Here is an 18,091-nt window from a genome sequence, read left to right on the forward strand (position 1 = left end):
TACGTAAGATCTGGACTCCTGTGTATCAAAACAAAAGACAAGTTATTGACTCTGCTTACCTTAATAAAACTACCCACAATTTAAAGTAAAGTCAATTAAAGCAGATTCTTTTTTAGTTGAAAATAGTTACAGATGGTAAATGTGTCTTGGAAAGTACATCATTAATTTACTGATAAAATTATATGATGCCTGAATTTGCTTCAAAATATTCAAGCAGGCAGAGGCCGTGAGTTGGTAAATTATGAAACTAACCATTAGGTAAATGGAATTCCACTGTGCCTTTATTTCTATAATGGTAATGTTTCCCTGTTCATTAATCTAAATATTGAATAGTCAGAGTTAGAAAAGAAAAAGAATACTTAAAAATACACATGAGAAAAGCAAACATTTGTATTAGATTTTGTAGCTAGCTATAAAAATAGTATCTCCTCTTTTCCAGAAATACCAGAAGTAAATCCATGAAAACCGTTTCAAGAATTCCTATTTAAGGGCTGGGGCTGTAGCTCAGTGGCAAAGTGCTTGCCTAGCATGTATGAGGCACTGGGTTCAAATCTCAGTACCACATATAAAGATCCATCAACAAGTAAAACAATTTTTAAAAAATTCTTATTTAAAAATTAAAAATTTTAAACTAGTGTTTTTATTTCAAGCTACTCAAGAGGCTAAGGCTGAAGGATCTCAAGTTCAGGGCCAGCCCGGGCAACTTAGTGAGACCCTGTGTCTCAAAATAAAAATTAGAAAGGGCTGTGGATATAGCTAAGGAATATAGCATCCCTGGGTTCAATCCCCATTATCACACACACACACAAAAAAAAAATTGAAGTGATGCCAGGAACAGTGGCACATGCCTATAATCTCAGAAACTTAGGAGGCTGAGTGGGATCATAAGTTCAAAACCAGCCTCAGAAACAAGGTCCTAAGTAACTTAATGAGACCCTATCTCAAAATAAAAAATAAAAAGGACTGGAGATAGGGCTCAGTGGTTAAGGGTTCCTGGGCTCAATCCCTGTTAATAAATAAATAAATAAACTGGCAACTAAACTTGACAATAAACATCCTGAAAATTAAGAAAACAATTTTATTCATAATTAGCATCAAAAAGAACAAAATACTTAGGAATGAACTTAATAAGAGACATGTAAAATATATACCTGAAAACTACAAAGTATTGCTAAAAGAATATAAAAAGAAGATCTAAACAAATGACAAAAGTCCTACGTTTATGGACTGGAAGGCTTAATAGTGTTAAGATGTCAACATTCCCCATATCAATTTAATCAAAATGCTAGCTGACTTCTTTGAAGAAATTGACAAACTAATCCTGAAATTTATAGAAACTCATCGGACACAGAGTAGCTAAAACAATCTTGAAAAAGTACAATAAAGTAGAACTCACACTTCCTTAATTTCAAAACCAAGCAACAATAATCAAAACAATGTGGTGGGCTGGGGTTGTGGCTCTGTGGTACAGCACTTGCCAGCACTGGGTGTGAAGGCACTGTTCAATCCTCAGCATCACATAAAAATAAATAAATAAAATAAAGGTATAAAAAAACAAAACAATGTGGTACTGGCATAGGACATATAGATCAACACAAATGAACTAAGAATCCAAAAATAAACCCACTGGGGCTGTGGCTGGGGCTCAGTAGCAGAGCGCCTGCCTCGCACTTGTGAGGCACCCGATTCGATCCTCAGCACCACATATAAATAAATTAAAAAAATAAAGATATTTTTAAAAATAAATAAATAAATAAATAAACCGGCTTGTTTACAAAAACTGATTTTCAATAGGGGTGCTAAGATAATTCAATGGGGAAATAACAGTTTTTTCAACAAATAATGAATATCCTCTGTATAAGAATGAAGTTGGAATTCATTCATATATACATAAAAATAACCAAAATTGAATTCATATATATATATATGTATATATACATACATATATATATATATATATACATATACATATATATATACACACACACACACACACACACACACACATATATATAAAATACCAAAAATGAATCACAGACTTTTAGGTTTTTATTTAAGAGCTTCAACTATAATTTTTTTTTCTTTTTTCTTTTTGTGCTGCAGATTGAACCCAGGCCTTTGTGCATGTGAGGCAAGCACTCTACTGAATGAGCTATATCCCCAGCCCTAAAATTTTTAAAAGTAAACACAGGAGTAACTTCGAGACCTGGGATTTGTTAATGATTTCTCAGATATAGCACCAAAATGCAAAAGCAATTTAAAAAAATATATACAAACTTTAAATGAAAAAATACTTAAAAACTATGTGCCTCAAAGGACTCCATCAAGAAAGAGAAAAGACACTGGGCATAGAGGCACAGACCTGTAATTCCAGCTACTCAGGAGACTGGGGTAGGAGGATCACAAATTCAAGGTCACCCTCAGCAACTTAATGAGATTGTGTCTCAATCTAAAAAGGGCTGGAGGTATAGCTCAGTGGTAGAGCACTCCTGGGTTCCATTCCTAATAATAGGAGGAAGAAGGAAGGAAAAAAAAGAAGGAAAAAAAAGAAGGAAAGGAGGCAGCTGGCAGCTCAGTGAAGGGAAGAAAACATTTGCAAGTCATAATCTAATATGAGACCTTCCATCTAGACTATATAAAGAATTATTACAGCTGGTTGCGGTGGCACATGCCTGTAATTCCAGCAGCTCCGGAGGCTGAGGCAGGAGGATCACGAGTTCAAAGCAAAAGTGAGGTACTTTGCAACTCAGTGAGACCCTGTCTGTAAAAAAAATACAAAACAGGGCCTGGGATGTGGCTCAATGGTCAAGTGCCCCAGAGTTCAATCCCCAGTACCCCTCCCCCCTAAAAAGAATTATTACACAGTGAAGCTCCACATTATGTACAACCACAAGACTGAGATCCTAATTACAAAAAGATATACTCTGTGTTTGTATACAAATGTCAAAATATACTGTACTGTCATATATAACTAAAAAGAACAAATAAAATAAAAATAAGTAAATAAATAAGTGAATAAGAACTATTACAACTCAAAGACTTTAAAAAGCCATTTTAAAATGGGCAAAAGATCTGAAAAGGCAGTTTATCAAGGAAGACATACAAATGTCCAAAAGCACATAAGAAGATGCTTAACATCATTAGCTATCAGAGAAATGCAGTTAAAATCATGAATACAACTCCACACCCACTAGGCAAGACTATTAACAAAGAGATAGATTATAATAAGCATTGGTGAGGGTGTAGAGAAATTGGAACATAATTCACTCCTGGTGGGAATGTAACATGGTACAGCTGTTTTGGAAAACAGACTGGCAGTTCCTCAAAAAGTTAAACACAGACTCAGCAATTCTATTGCCACATTTGCATAAAAACTTGTACATCCATTTTCACAATCTTGATAGGATAAGGTATATACTATATACAAACTCTAAAAAATGTAACAAGTAATCTATGACAGTGTTTGAGTACAGATAATGAAAAGTAATCATTTGGGTATCAGGCTAGATTCTTTGCAAAAGCTGTATTTTGAACACTATTCATTATACTAGCAGGCTACTGGACACAAAATAACATTTTACACACTGCTGCTATGAAGATGTTAATGCAAACATATTTAATATTCACTAGCCTATTTAAAAATTCTGCAGCAGTACCATGCATTTATAATTTCAAGTAGACAATTTGAAAAGGATCACAACAAAAACCATTTACATCATGCTACTAGGATCCCATTGAGAGTATGACAATACTAGGTCCCTTGGGCTGTAAAATCCCAAAACAGAGCCAACAAGCTATCCTTTACAGCCAAAATAAAGAGATGGCAATCTTGCCAGTTTTAATCATTCTAAAGAAATTCTGCAGCAGAAAATAATACTCCTGAGTATGGTAAATTCCTTCTTGGATCCTAAAGGACTCCAAAAATCATTTGGTATTGGAAATTTTTCCAGACTTTAGGGATGCTGAGTTGATTCTTTCAAATGTCTGTGAACACCCTACAACTAAAGTCTGTATCATACATATCAATTTTTTTTGCCATCACATTAAAACAAAAATTATGGTCTATGGTAAGCCAAACCCAACTGCTTTCAATGAAATTAATAATAATAAAAAAATTAAATGTAACTAGGATATTTTCACTTTTTTGCTATTATGATGGGAATATCTATAAACAAATTTGGCCAGCTAGGCAACTGAAATTCACCTAATCATTAAAAAATAATAATGGTTCATAAATATAAGGCTTGTAAACTGTCAAGAAATCAAGGTTTAAACCAGTAGTATGTCTTCAGATTCTGATTACAGTTATCAGATACATATGTATTATTGGTTATAGATGTAAAAAAAGAAAGCAATCTGATAAGCTGGTAATATTTAGGGTCAATGGGTATTTTATGTGTGAACAAAAGCAAGAGCAGTATTTATTTGACACCCCATGTCACTGATGAGGGTGTCTCCAACTACCAGTGCCATCTTAATGCTCTTGGTTTCTCAGAAAGTAATGGTTGTCTAAAAATTGTGGTTTGTTAATTTTAATATTTTCGTAAGAAACTTCCCAGCAGATGGATAGTGAATCGTATAAGGATCTTATAAAAGGCCTCAAATGCATAAATAAGTAAAAAGGTGGAAAAATTTAAAGATTTTTTAAAATTAGAGAAGGCGGTGTTATTTAAGAGGTGTTTCAAAGAAAGAATCTGGGTATCCTCTTTTTTCCATTATCACCTCCTACTGAGGGATGCTTTTAAGTTTCCACAGTGCTTGAAAGCCTCAGTTTCAATCTCTTAAGATGGAAAAAAAAAAAAAGAGTTTTGAGACAAAACAAAGTTTCAATCTCTACGACGGGAAAAGGAGGCCTGCGACAAAAGGACGAAGGGTCTTCCCGACCTTCCTCACATCCCACAGTGAGACATATAAATCCAAGACGTACTCTGGCCCCATTCCGCCGGCCTTTCCACCTCTGGGGCACCCAACTACCCTCCGGAAGCGCCGCTCTATCTCCGGCCGCTCACCGGGCTCCCAGTAAGGACTCCGGTCGTTTCGGGCACACCAACCGCCCCCTGCCAGCGGCGGCCCGGACTCCCCGCCAGCAGCCCCTCTTCCCAACGGTGGGCCCCGCCCCGCGGGCTGGAGGAGGGGACGCAGAGACGCCGAGAGCTGGGTGGTGCCCCGCTTTCTCGCCCCGCCCGGCCCGGCCCACAGTACACTGACCGGCTCGGGAAAACCCGGGTCTCCGGCGGCGAGCGCAGGACTCCTCGGCTCAGCTCGCCGCCGCCTGCGCCTTTGTTGTCACGGGTTCTCACGGCAACAGGCGCGGACCGCCGCCGGACCGCCTCCTCGAGGCCACTGCGCCCCGCCCCGGACCCCGCCCCAAGCCCCGCCCCCCCGTGGCGTAACGCCGGACCCCTACATCCCCGAAGGGGCCCGCCTCTTGAGGGTAGCCGCAAACCTCGGCTGAATCCCGCTAAGGCGATGGACGTGCTTGTAAGTGGTGAGTGTGAATTGCTCCGCAGGGGTCTGTAAAATGAATGCGAGAACTAATTTTTTCAAGGTAAAATTTTCAAAACATAAACCATTTTAAAGTTTATAGTTCCCTGGTGATTACTGTTTAGGGAGAAAGGAATACTCTCCTTCGCCTTCTGAAGGTTCGATGGAATGAACTGGCAGAAGAAAAACCGCATACAACTATTAACACGCAGAGGGGAAGAAATCACAGAACGTGGGGGAAATCACAGTAGTGTGATTACCCCCTAGCCCAACGTGATTCAGAAACTTAATGGGTTGGCGAACTTGTTGAGCACCAACTGCAAGAGAGTTAGGAGGTAGGGTGAGTTTGCCTTGGTCTGGAGAAGCTATTGCTGTGAGTAAAGGGAGTTTACTACCTTTTCATTAATTGCTGAAGCTCCTTTTGGTTCTGGGAACTTCTAAATGCTACAGGTTACTCCATCCTAGTCCACTTTTAGAAAAAGGAAACTGAACTCAGTGAAGTCAGGACACCCTTGGCCATCTGGTGTGCATGCAGAGACCCTTGAGTCTACAATCTGGTTCCTCTTGATGGGGACTTCTGTGATGCCACTGCTGTAGGAGTCGTGGTTAAGCAAGACTTGAGAACCTAGGGATATTTACTCCTTTCTGGTCTAAGTTCTCAAATCTGTTTGTTGGCCTTGTTTTGGGGAATTCCCTCTGTTGTCTGTGTTTTTGTTTTGTTTGTATCTGTTTCTGCCCCTTTTAAGATGTGGTCAATACTGCATTGATCTAATAATAGGTAGTCTCTTGGGAAAGATTTTGGCTGGTCAAATTAAAGGTTCCCATCTGCCAGCCATAGTTTGGGTGCTCCTCTCTGGTTGTCTGTGTTTATTTTTTGTACAATCTTATGATTGAAGTTGGTCTGTCAAAGGTAAAGGAAGTTGTAGGGCCACCTCTAAGTATAAGCCTGTCTAAGATAATGTTTTACTGTTAATGATCTGGCCTTTGAATAGCTTTCTGGATTATTATGCACTCTTGCAGTTGGAGTTGGTCTGCCAAAGATAAAGTAAATGGAAGAAATCTGTATATGCAGGTCTGTCTATTTTAAAGGTTCCTATCTGTTAGCCCTGGTTTTGGTGATCCTCTCTTGTCTGTATTTTTTGTATCTGTGACTAGCCCTTTAATATATAGGCCATGCTGTGTTGATCTTACTAGTAGTCTCTTGAGCAGAGAGATCTTGTCCGAATGGTCCACCTATAGGTATAAGCTGAAGAGAAAGAGAGTTTACTGTAACACAATTTGGTCTTTTAATTTTTTTTTTCCAGATTATTATACAATCTCGAAGTTGAGGTTGGTCTATCAAGGGTAAAGTATATGAAAGAGATTCTGTATGTACCAGACATTTATGCAGTTGTATAATAACGGGTTTTAACAGTCAGGAACTAAGTTGAAGGTGCCAAAAGGATAGCAAGGATAACAGCACACAAGAAGAAAGTGCTAAAAAAAAAAGATTTAAATCTTCTAAACCCAGTGCTGGCACTCTCAGTCCTGTTTCTCAGCCTGGCCCCAGGCAGCCACAGAACAATCTCACTGTGGGTCAAGGACACTAGCTCTAAGCTGGGTTAAAAAAAAAAAAAAAAAAAATCCCAGAAAAGCTGCCTGGACTGTAGAAAAATGTGTAAAGAGAACCTGGCCTCTGCCCTGACATTCAGCCCCTTTTGCCCATAGTGGATGTGTGTGTGGAGGAGGCTGCTGGCCATAAAGATGTGGCTGTAGGTTCCAGCACTGTCAGTTCATGACGTGGGAACAGGAATAGTCTCCCTTTTTAAGATCTGACAAGACATCTCATTTGGCCAGGGGATATTCATCACTGGGGCAAAGCAATTCTTGCTATAACAGTATCCCATCATACTAAATGCCTGGGAAGACTGGCAGAATCCCCTCCCCCAGCCCCCAAAAAGACAGAAACTAAGACTGACAGGTGTTTTGGAGGCAGCCTCTGCAAAGGGATCTTCAAGGAAGCTTAAAGAAAAGGATGGAGAGAAGATTACCACTAAATAGGGAAGAGAGGTGGGAGGGAAAAGGAGGGAGAAGGGGAGTTGCACGGAAGATGGAAGGAGACCCTCATCGTTATACAGAATACATGTATGATGTTATGAGGAGAAAAAGAAAAAAAAAGTGTGTCACATTAGATTGGATAGAGAGAAATGATGGGGGGGAAGTGGGGATAGGAAGGGCAGCAGAACAGAATAGACATTATGATTGCTGTATGTATTTAGGTGACTCTATGACCAGTGTGATTCTGCAATCTGTACAATCAGAAAAATGAGAAATTATACCCCAATTGATTCAAATGTATGAATTGCCAAGATCACTGTAATGTCATGTGTAGCTAATAAAAATAATAATAATAACAGGGATGCATGCTATAGCATCAATGAATTTTGAAAACATTACGTTAAGTAAATAAAGCCAAATAAAAAAGGGGAAAAAAAAGAAAGAAAAGGACGGAAAGGGACTCCTCCATTGAATATCAATATGCCAAGTACAAGAAAAAGGCCTCAAAGGAACTTCTGGGTACAATTGACAGTGGGGAATTCACTTAAAGTTGACAGCATTGTGATAATGATAAGGGAGATATGTCAGGCTTAAAAATATCCTGTGCTCCAACCCCTTGAATGCCACCCAGGAGAAAGAAAGATTAGAGCAGTTTTTGTATATGCTGGATTGTCCAGCCTTCTCCTTGTATGAAACATGTTGTGCAAATTTAAATGCACAGATAACATTCATAAGGATTGTTTCAGAATATGAATTTAAGAAAGGGTCCAAAACTAGAAAAAAGAAAGTTATAAGTATGGAAATATTTTAGTATGTAAAATTGGAAGGTAAAAGAAATGTTTCTGGATGAGAAAGCATTTTGTCTGGGAAAGTAATATTCTTGTGCTAAAGTCAGAGATGAAAGAGAGGTCAGAACTAAGGATGTAAACAAGCTGTGAATGTCTTAAGTAAGTTGCAGAAGGTAAATCCCCCCAAAAAATTCTGATTAAACTGACTATAATTAGCACAAAGTTATTTGAACTTTAATGTACTGAGTTTGTACCTCTTTAAAAACTCTCAAATGTTTACTTTGTAACTGGTTAATCAAACAATTATTATTTTACGTTATATCAGTGTAGTTGACACTCTAAATATATATAACTAGATATATGTATACATCTGAGAACTATATTTTTCTGAGTTTTGTCTGAGTGTTTTATAAGTTTATAAAATGAAAATTTATCCAAATTTACTGGCACGTTAACCAATAAATGCTCTCTTTTATATATTGTATATCACATGGAAGGGTTACACTCTCATTGGAAGATCTGTCCTAGATCTCTTTGCTTTGACTAAGTCTATTTCTGATCATTACCACTGTTTCCTAAATGTATAAGAGATTTAAGGCTGTCCTTTGATTTTTGCTAGCACTGCTAACCCATACAGACCTGTGATTATTGTTACCCGTATACTATGGATTTTAAATTGTACTTTAAAAGTTAAACTTAGTTAAATGTAAAGCTTAGGGAACAGCACTTTACCAATTTGGTATTTTCCAAAATAAAATTATCTGTAGCAATAGTCTCATATTTGTATAGAAATAACAAATTTGTTTGGTGTTTATTCATGTAATTTGATGTTTTATAGCTGTATAAAGCAACCTGTTGTCAATATATACAATTTTGCTGTTATATATACAATTTTGTGTTATTCTTCACACTGGAATAGGAATTTAAATGTGGTTTTGGAAGGTAGTAAGGAAAACCTGATCTGTTTAGAGGTGACATTGCAAAACATAGAAGCATTTGCCACTTTTTCCAAAAAAGAAAGTTAAAAGCTCTCTTAGCCTTTGATTCATGTTTCAAATGTAATGTTGTATTGTGTTATTTGTCAAGAGCCCCACCTTATCTGAAATAAGGCTCTGCCTTCCACCTTATTCCATGTTAGAATGGCTCAAAAATAAGCTAGACTTGCGCTCATTTAGAGTTGTATTCAAAAGATTGAATTTTGTTGTAAAGATTCCTGTGATCTCAAATAAGTGATATAATAAGTAAAGGTTTTGGATTTTAAAAATCATTTTACTTGGTTCATAGCTATTACACAGACTAATATGTTTTTGCTCTATTAATTTCATTTTGTATTTTCCTTGTAAGCTTTATAATTTTTGCCTGTTAGGGTTTGGCAGAGATACTGCTTCTAATAAAACAACCTGAGATAATAAGCCATCAGCTGTAGGACAGATATGATATAATGCTGACTTACTTTTTTTTTTCTTTTTTTTTATTGGTTGTTCAAAACATTACAAAGCTCTTGACATATCATATTTCATACATTAGATTCAAGTGGGTTATGAACTCCCATTTTTACCCCAAATACAGATTGCAGAATCACATCGGTTACACATCCACATTTTTACATAATGCTGACTTATAGTATTGACCCCGATTAAATGAAAGGGGTAACTGTAAAATTATAAATATTTAAGTTGTAACCTATTACTCCCACTTTAAGACTGGTAAAACTACTGGAGGTTTAGAACGAAAATCTTGGAAAAGGGCCAAGGAAAGAGCAGCCAACATTTTGGCCCTTGCCCTCTAAGGTTAGCCAGGACCCAGAGAATGATGGGACCCCTTTCTGGGCCCTGCAACTCTGGTGAGTAACCTGATGTACTGACCCAGGGAGATAGAGAGGACTCTAGAGAACCAGAAGCCAAATAGTGCACATTCTGCAAATAGGAGGGTTATTAGAGATGGAAATATCACTGATGCTTCCAAGAGAAGCCACATGGTCAGCCAAGACTCTGACCTATCCTGGCAGACGGCACCACTGGTAGAGGAAACTAAAGGAGCCAAAAGGCTTCGCACATGTCTCCAAGAGTAATCTCTGATGAATCTCAGCTGAGTAGATAGTGGACTGGGGTTGTGGCTCAAGTGGTAGAATTCTCGCTTAGCACATATGAGGCACTGGTTTGATCCTCAGCACCATATAAAAATAAAATAAAGCTATTGTGTCCACCTAAAACTAAAAAATAAATAAATTTTTAAAAAAGAGTAGGTAGGAACAAAATCAGTTTTGACCAACTTGCTCTTTAAACAACTGGCAGGAGAGTATAGCCTAAACACAGTCTTACATGGACATTTAAAAGGAAAAAAAATGTGGGACTGGGCTGGGGATGTGGCTCAAGCGGTAGCGCGCTCGCCTGGCATGCGTGCGGCCCGGGTTCGATCCTCAGCACCACGTACAAACAAAGACGTTGTGTCTGCCAATAACTAAAAAATAAATATTAAAAACTTCTCTCTCTCTCTCTCTCTCCCTCCCTCTCTCTCTCACACTCTCTCTTTAAAAAAAAAAAAAAAAAACTTAAAAAAAAAAAAAAGAATGTGGGATTTTGTTTTTTAATGTAACTTAAGATATACACTTGTGTGAGCCCTACCAAAAGTGAGTAAAGCTAGAGGTTATAAAGGAAGGGTTCTTATGTAGGAGTGTCTAATAATAATGATCACAAAGGACTCTAGAGTCACAAGTTTGTCCTGAGTTAATTTGAGCCTGATCTCATAGCCTTACAAATCTTCCTAACCTCCTACAATGATATACTTGATCTGTTTTTCACTGACATGGTTATGAGTTACTGTCTTCATGGTTTTCGGAGACTGGCTTAAATACTAATTGCTTTTGTGTTAATTGTTTACCAATAAAAAGTAATGCTTTGCTTTCTTGTTTATTGTTGTCTTAGCATAATCTCTGCCCTTTGAATGCTTTGTCCAGTCACCTGCCATCTGCCAGTGTGGACCTCCTGACAGCCCTGATGCTGAAGACCCTCAACTGTCCATGACTCACCCAATATAGAACAAGGACTTTGGGTTACTTCCCCAACTTCACCTTCTTTCAGCAGGAAGCAGCTTGGAGATGTCGTTGTCCATTTTTCAATAGAATGGAATGTAGAAATTCCAAAAGTGGGGAAATGTAACAATGGTCCACTTTATGCTTTGAATATAGCCCTTGCTGCTCTGCCATTTCAACTTTTTTAAATGGACATATTTCTTTCTCTTCCTCTGTCAATGCTCCTCTCTTCCCTAATTTCAGGGATTACCTTTCCTCCCCATTTAAGGCAGATTTATCTATCCTTGAGTACACAACCACTATAGGAATGAAGTAATCTAGACTTTGAGAATGGTACCAGAAGATCTCAGAAATTAACAAGTGAATTACAACTCCAAAAGGAACATAACCTTTGAATATAACCTTTGAATCACCTCTTTAAAAGCCCCTTGTTCATGCTGATGGACAGAATCACAGGCTTTAGGACAGGGGTCCCCTGTGTTTCTCCTTTGCTAGCAAAGCAATAAAACTTTTTTTTCTTTTTTTCAAAACTGTGTCCTCGTTACTGGATTGGGATTGGGGACAAGGACCAAGCTTTTGGTAACACTTCCATTATGAAACTTAGGTGTGAAAATGAGGAAAAAAGATGATTCATTAACTAATTATTTTGAATTTTAAAAATTAAAAGAAGTAGGGGCTGGAGTTGTAGCTCAGTGGTAGAGCACTTGACTAGCACGTGTGAGGAACTGGGTTTGATCCTCAATACCACATAAAAATAAATAAAAGTATTGTGTCCATCTACAACTAAAAATATCTTTAAAAAATAAGTGAATTCATTATGTTGCATTTTTAGAACTCATTTAAGAAAGAAGGAAAATGAACGAGCAACAAGTGTGTCATACATGGTGACTATGAATTCATAGGACAGACAACTGGCTTGCTGACAAAGCCTCAATAAATAAAAGTAACAATTTAGGTTTGAAGGCTCAGTGGAAATTCTCAAGAAGTCACAAGTTGAAGAGGTGGTCAACAAATATCTAACAGCATTTGAATGAAACATTTCCCTATTCCCAAAGTTGGTATTTTGAATCCAAAGATAAAGAGAAGGGATTACTTAAGTACTCCACATTGTAAAGTGCATGCCAGTCACTTTTAGGATTTACAGCAGAAAAAGGGTCTTGGGTTTTGTGGGTTGGAGTGTGAGAGGCAACCTTTCTATGTCAAAGCGGTGTAAGAATGATCAGCAGAGCCATGTGCAGTGGTGTACAGCTGTAATTCCAGTGGCTCAAGGGGTTGAAGTAGGAGGATCTCGAGTTCAACATGAACCTCAGCAACTTAGCGGGTGCCCTAAACAACTTAGCAAGACCCTGTCTCAAAATAAAAAAATAAAAATGGCTGGGGATGTGACTCAGTAGTTAAGTGCCCCTAGGTTCAATCCCTGATACCACCCTCCTTTCCGGGGCTGGCGGGGGTGGGGGGGTGGGGGTGACCTGCAGAGCCTGTGAGAGCCTCAAGAAGGGGTAACTGGCCTTCTGGCAAGCATGACTAGAAGGGAAGAGAGCAGTTGATCTGCTATTTCTCTTGAGATGGGAGCCAAGCAATTGAATGGCAGTGCAGGGAGAGGGCCCTGGAATGGAGCAGTATGTGTTCCCACTGCTTAACTGGGTAAAGATCATGAGGACTGGCTTCCCCAGCTGCAAGAGATATTGGGAGGCACTGGGCTTAGTGCTAAAGGAAGAAATCAAGCCTGTGCTAAGCTCCCTTTCCAGAGATGGTGTCTTACAAGTTCTTTGAAGAATTCTATCTACACACTATGAGGGAGGACCTTTGGGATTCCTGCCTTACAGAAAACATCTGTGATCAGTCCATTTGAGCAAAGAAGCAACAACTAACAGAAGATTATAGCTGACCCAAATTTTTAAAAACTTGTTCTTTCCCCCTAAAACTTCTTTCCTCCCCACATTCTCAGAAACGCTAGTTCCAGAAAAGGCAGTGCATATTAAGGAATCAATACTTCACACCTCTTCTTCCACTTTAAGTATCCTTTAATGTTGATATAGTGTTTATTGATTTTTCCCTCCATTTCTTTAGCAGAGAGAAGACTCTTTATACTTACAGAAGTTTCTGTGCCATCATTTTTCTTTGGCTCCTTAGGTTAGTGTACAGAAGTTTAGCTTTCCTAATGAAACAGGGAGCATGGATCCTGTCAACCCATCCCAAGTGAATTTGTTAGGCCTTATGAACTATACAACTACAATCTTCACTCATCATGAGGGGAATCTTGGAAGATGAGAAAAGAGTCAGCATTCCACTCTGAGAAAACAGTCCTGGGAAAGTGGCTTTCGAATTTTATTGATGGGCTGGAGTTATAGCTAGAGTGCTTGTCTAGCATGTGTGAGGCACTTGGTTCAATCCTCAGCACCACATAAAAATAAATAAATAAAGATATTGTGTCCTTCTACAAGTAAAAATTTTAAAGAACTTTTGTTGAACTTGAGCCACTATCAGAAATCCATTTGACTCCATGATTCAATACAGTTATACACATATATGTGAAAAGTTTCATGAAATAATACTTATCTTCTGTTTTTTCTTAATGTTGATTACCACCCTCTAAACTGATTCAGCTGGGGTTAGGGGTAAAGCTAAAGGATAGAGCATGTGCTTAACATGCACAAGGCCCTGTATTCAATCTGCCAGCACCAAGAAAAAAAAAATGATTTCATAGACTACTGATGGATTGCAGTTTGAAATATTCTGGTCTTAAGTGACAATCTAGCTGATGATAGATTAGAAATGACATTTTCATCTACTAAGCAGCATTTGAAGCTTGGCAAGATGGTACACACGTGTAATCCCATCAACTACCAATGCTAAGACAGGATGATAACAAGTTCAAAGCCATCCTTAGCGACTTAGTGAGATCTTATCTCAAAATAAGAAATAAAAAGGACAGGGGATAGAGCTCAGCAGTTAAGTGTCCCTGAGTTCAATCCCCTGTACCAAAAATGAACAAATAAATAAGCAGCATTTGCTATAGTTTGGGTCTTAAGTGTTCCAAACTATCATGAGGTAAACATTTTTCTCTACCATGAACTACCTGCATGACCATGACATTGTCACAGACCCAAAGCATGAACTGAAAACTCCCAAACTGTAAGCCAACATAAACCTTTTCTCTATAAATTAATTATCTCAGACATTTTGTCATAGTGATAGATTAACACCTATGGCAGTTTTCTCTTTCTCTTTTTTTTTTAATGCTGGGAATTGAACCCAGGGCCTTGCACATGCTAAGAGTATGCTCTACCATTGAGCTACACTCCCAGGCCCTGGTAATTCTATTTTTAATTTGGGGAGGGGGGCCACCATATTGTTTTCTATACATTTTACATACCTACCTATAGTATACCAAGAATCTGATTTCTCCACATCCTTGTGAATCCTTGCCTTTTGAAAAAAATCATTTATTTGTTAAAGAAACCATGTCATTTGTCTTATAGAATTTCTCCCACTAGATTTGGCTAAACATATCTTTGTTTTCACTTTACTTGTTCCTCTATTTCCTATAGTTCTTGCAAACTAGTAGTTAGATCTAGATTCTTGATTAGATTCATGTTCAAAATTCTGGCAAGAATAATTCATACATAGGGCTTTGTACTTCCTATTGCAACAGACCAGAAGGTAGGTAATGTTTGCACAACCTCTTTTAGTGATGTTCAAATTGTTAGTAAATTCAGGACTTTTTCAATCTAATTCATCTATTTAAAAGTTATTAATCAATATTTTTCCCTTCTTTAATTGGGGATTGAACCCCAATTCCCTATTTTTTTATCTTATAAATGATTAGACCATTTTGTCCACATGAAACTAGCCAGACACAAAGATAAACATTTCTTGTTTAGCTGAGACTTCTGACTGCAACCAATCCCACCTGTAATCCTCCCCACCCCACCTACCCCTGCCATAACTTGTCTACTCTTCCTACAAAAGTCTAAGACAAAATCACCCCGCCAAGAGACTCTAACTTTGGATCTGACAGGGGTAGGGAGGGGTTGGCAGTTTCCTATTGAAATAACCTTAATAAGATTAAATCCCTTACTTGGTCATGGTCTTTGATAATAGCATCTAAAAATTAAAAATTGACCCCCCCAACCCCTGCCACACTCCATAAAAAGAATCTAAGCACAATGAAAGGGAGTTATAAGGAAAAGGAAGGCCAAGTCCCTAAGTCACATACTGTGGCTTACTAAATATCAAGCCATTGCCCAACTAGCTTCAGAGGAGAACTGTGATAGAACACACACACACACACCAAAAAAAAAAAAAAAAACAAAACTGAATTGAATTTAATTAATTAAATGTATTAATTTGCTTTGGCACTAATTAGAAAGAAGCTAAAGGTTGAAAAATGACAAAAGTAGTCCCTGGCAAAAGTGGGCTGGCACTCCCACAGTTAAGCCATCTTACTCTTTTTGAACACAATCTCACAGAATACTGTTAAACCAAAACTCTTGAGACCAAGACATCTCTGAAATAAAAAGATTGATTAAACTGTTACAGATGCTAGCCAGGTAAAGGACCTGGTCATAGGAGGAGTTTCTGCAACCACCAGCAGCACAGCTAACTTGCAACTGGAAAAGAAGACCTAGAACAAAGAGTATTTTTATTTTTTTATTTTTTATTTTTTTAAAGAGAGAGAGAGAGAGAGAGAGAGAATTTTAATATTTATTTTTTAGTTATCGGCGGACACAACATCTTTGTTATGTATGTGGTGCTGAGGCTCGAACCTGGGCCGCACGCATGCCAGGCGATCGCGCTACCACTTGAGCCACATCCTCAGCCCCCAAAGAGTATTTTTATAACCAGAAGTTTGGGTAAAGACAGAACAAGTGATTTACACTGAACCTCCATTAGCTATAGATAAGATGGGTAGAATAATGAGAAGCAGGGAGAGCTTTGAGATATGAGGATGGTCCCTGAGAAGTAACTGTTGTTTCTGAATTGGTTAACAGTCCAGAAATTTTAATGTAACAGAGCATGGTAGCTCTGACAGTTGGCTATAATGGGATTAAAGTCAAGGTTTCATCAGGAATATGAAAGAGTCTTTTTTCTTATTTTCATCTGCAGCTGTTAACAGATGAACTTCCTTTGTCTCTTCCTGCTGGGAGCCATCAGCCAAGTAGGTGTGACAAATTCCTTGCCAGCTTACTCCCATGCTGTCTAGTGGAAGGACTTCTGAAAGGTGACCTTGCTCAAGGACCAGGGCAGGATCCGTGTTTAGGGTGTTCCCCCTTTAGAATAGGGCGGTTTAGCATAATAGGAGAGTAGGGTGTTTCCCCTTTAGAATAGGGCGGTTTAGCATAATAGGAGAGTAGGGTGTTTCCCCTTTAGAATAGGGCGGTTTAGTAATAGGAGATTAGGGTGTTCCTCTTTTGGAATAGGGCGTATCCTGCTGCTGAGTTCCTCTTGAGTGCTTAGGGTCAAACAGTATATTTTGGGAGACAGAAGCCCATGCGGAGTGGATTTGGGAGAGAGTGGATTAGGGCAGAGTGGAGATTTGGGAAGAGACCGTGGATTCCCCCAGAGCGTGTTTGTAGACGGCCGGTGTGAGTTCGGAAATAAAGAATTGCTGTTTGAATCTACAAGCTGTGTGGAGACTCGTGATTTGTGCCCAGCAAAAGACTGCGGCATCTGGTGGCTCGTACGCGGAACGCCTGAAGCTTGGGGGTAAGTGAAATTGCTCGCCCCTGAAGGAGAGCGAAAGAATGGGTGAGCATTTCAAAAAACAATGTGTTCTTGTTCTAATTTATTTTGTTTTTATTTCAAGTTGCCTGTTCCTAGAACTTTCTCAGGCAAACTGGGGAAAATGGTTGACTCAAAGTTTGAAGTTGTTCACCTCCGAGGAAGAGAAATTGTTAGAGAAAGGAGGCAACCCAGTAAGACCAAGAACAATTAGGGCATATGTTGATACAATACAAAAATGTAGCCCATGGCTTTTTAAAGATGAGTTATTAAGTATATCAATGGGACCATCATGGTATCCTGTAGAAGGATTTTTCTTCAATAAAAAAGAGATGGCTAGTTCTGTTTACTACAATTGTCTAAGATCTTGGTTTTTACAGACATCTGATTAATTTACAAAGCTAAAGTGTTAAAATATCAACCACTAAATATGAAATCAAGTACTCTTTACTTATTAAGTTACATAAGATAATATATTTAATCATTATGCGTGTTTTCATAAATTGGTGAATGGAAAAATGTTTAATATTGCTTTGGTCTATGTCTTTGCTGAAACAAGGTTACTAAGTGTTAAGATTCTATCAGGTGTAATTTATATACAAAGAGTATAGGAAGTTTCAGTTGGGTTTCAATTACAGTATCATAAAAAACATGAAAGTCTTTCATCTTCTTAAAGTGGAGTAATTTGTCTAAATCAGAAATTTTATAAGGGTTATTTCAGAATGTGAATTTATAAAAAGGGTTAATGGCTAGAAAAGAAATATTAAAAGATTGAAGATGTGAAAATATATTCTAATATGGAAGGTTAAAAGAAAAAGGTTTCTAGATGAGATAATCTCTGTGTGGTAAAGTAAAAAGTTGTGAATTGCCATTTAAAAAGATTTTGAGAAAACTAGACTTATTTTAAAAGTTTGAGAAAGGAAGAAAAAGAAAAAGGTATTTGTACATGGCAGATTGAGACAAAGCTTCTTAATGGAGTAAAAAAGGCCTTTGGTTGAAGGGCAGCCATGTAAACTAACCTGAAAGC

The sequence above is a fragment of the Callospermophilus lateralis genome, chromosome 2 (assembly GCF_048772815.1).
Source record: "Callospermophilus lateralis isolate mCalLat2 chromosome 2, mCalLat2.hap1, whole genome shotgun sequence".
NCBI classification, from domain to species: Eukaryota; Metazoa; Chordata; class Mammalia; order Rodentia; family Sciuridae; genus Callospermophilus; species Callospermophilus lateralis.